Source organism: Anneissia japonica, unplaced genomic scaffold (assembly GCF_011630105.1).
Source record: "Anneissia japonica isolate Jap-2015-1 unplaced genomic scaffold, ASM1163010v1 scaffold288003_len116008_cov116, whole genome shotgun sequence".
Lineage (NCBI taxonomy): Eukaryota > Metazoa > Echinodermata > Crinoidea > Comatulida > Comatulidae > Anneissia > Anneissia japonica.
Window position 1 is genome coordinate 50,017 of NW_022750129.1, and position 2,617 is coordinate 52,633.

The window sequence follows — 2,617 nt, forward strand, 5'->3', positions numbered from 1 at the left end:
TCCGTCTGAGGATCGCGGACGCGTCCGTGTACTCGACGTCGGTAAGAGATCCGAGGAGGCGTCCGTGTACTCGATGTTTTTCTGAGATTCGCGGATGCGTCCGCGTACTCGACGTCGGTAGGAGATTCGAGGAGGCGTCCGTGTACTCGACGTCCGTCTGAGGATCGCGGACTCGTCCGTGTACTCGACGTCCGTCTGTGAATCGCGGACGCGTCCGCGTTCTCGACGTCTCTTCGGTGTTCGTGTACTGAGGCGGTGCACCCGGCGCCGGTGTTCGTGTACGCGACGACGTGTCCGGCACCGGTTCTCGGTCCAGCTTTTCAAAATTTTTAAGTCCAGAAATCTCGAAAATTCTTCTAAGTCAAGAAAAGTCGAACTTTTTTCTAAGTCCAGAAAAGTCGAAATTTTTTCTAAGTCCAGAAAAGTCGAAAATTTTTCTAAGTCAAGAAAAGTCGAAATTTTTTATAACTCCAGAAATCTCGAAAATTTTTTGATAAGTCTAGGAGAGTCGAAAATTTGTCTAAGTCCAGAAAAGTCGAAATTTTTTCTGTGCAGAAAAGTCCGGATTTTCGAAAATTTTTCTAAGTCAAGAAAAGTCGAACTTTTTTCTAAGTCCAGCTTTTTCGAAAATTTTTCTAAGTCCAGCGCAACACCTCCCATTCACACCTTCTTGTGTACACGACGGAGCACCGTCGACTGCCCACACGTCACAGCAGCACTCTACGCTCACTCAACGAGAACAAAAAAATACAAGATATGGAGAAAGTCAAATTTGTGGTTTTTTCTCGAAAGATTTATTTTTCGTAAATTAATATTTAAAATAACGAGTATAGGAGTACGAGCAGAATCTGCGTCAGGTGAGAACAAGTCTCTTTTTGGACCTCACATCTCTAGATTATTTTTTTTACTTCGTACCGTCGAATAAGAGGTGAGATAATGTCTCCTTCGGAAGATATCGTCCGACTTCTTTAAATCAATCTTCACTCCGTACCCTAATGTAGATCGGGTTGTCAAGACTGTAAAAAAAATAATAATTAAAAAAAGGTTAAATAAAATATGGAAAAAAAATCAAAAGTTCGATAACAAAATATTGAAAACATATATAAATTATTTTTTTCAAAATTTCGGTTAACTTACGTCAAAATTCCCTCGCGTATATCGGGTTCCGAATCCCAGTCTTCGTCGGACGAATGTGGAGTTTCCACGTACCCTGGAACTTCCAAATTCCCATGCATTTTAGGCGGTGTGGTGTCCGGCCTCCACCGGCAATTCTCCTCGTGCTCCCTCAACTCCTCGGACTCTCCGCAGGTCAGACAACCGTATCTGCAGATTCCGATCGGCTTGCCGGTGTACCGCAACTTGCATCTGTGAAAGTGGTTGTGAAAGCGAGAGACCCTCACTTTGTGTTCCTTGAAGAACGGGAAGGTTACGACGACTTGACATTCCATCGTGTTGGATGCTGAGGACGAGGTCCACGATCCCCTTTATACTCGTCGAGCGAGACGCGATGACGTTCGCTCCACCGATGACGTTTTGCGTACGGTGAACCCCCATGTCGTGGTACACATGCACTCGACACCGATGACGTCATCGTTACAGACGTACATCTGCCAATCGTTGGCGCCAACCTAATTTCGGAATAGATGACGTCATCGTTATCGAACGAAAATCGTTATAAAAAGTTGGATCGTCTCCCTACCGTCACTTCTCGCTCAAAAATGGAGACTGTCAGTAGCAACGACGAAATACTCGCAAGACTGTATCGATATGTAAGGGCTCTCGGCGGACTCGTAATAATCCAACGCCAGATTTACTATCTCGCAGTCCCATCCGATTACCCTGAACATCTTTTGGAGATTTTGCATATGCTACGAAGTTATCACTGCGAATTCGAACTGAAATTGGAGTCTAGCATTATGGAAATCGACAAAATGTTCACGAAACTGACTACCGGAGTCACCGTCGTCGGTTCGACGTGTCCTGCTAACGTAACCGTCGACGAATTCGAAAAGATCGTTTGTCCGGATATGAAGACGGCCGTTCATAATCTAAACTGCTATGTTACAACTACGCTGAATATTGCAAATAGGAATGAGTTTAACTACCTGGCCGATTTATACGCAAGTGCAAAAACATTTTCAGATTTGGTACATGGACTAGAGGTGTCACTACAGAAGTGTCCGAAACCTGATCCGCACCACGAACAAGCGGTGATCGATCGATCGACATGCGAGAAATTTCGTTCGATCCTTCCCAAAATCAAAGTAATTCTTTCCGAAATCAATCCTCTGATCTGGTCCGATTGCAAGTTCTTTAGACTCCAGATGATCAAGCACGTGCTTAACGCGCACTTCGTGATGCTCGAACGTGTTCTGTCCAAGTTGACAAATTGGGAAAAGCATCCGCAGTCGAGTGTTTACGTCAAAGAACAGGTGTTTCGTACGGTGGACGTACATACTTTTGTCGTGGCGGCAACCGAACTTAGAAACCAAGAGGACGCTATGCTCGGTCTTTTGATGTCGTGCCCTAATGAAGACGGAATAGACGATATAGCCAGAGCCATTACCGATTTTACAGCAACTTTGTCAAATGTGTATAAGAGACAGTCCGTGTACTC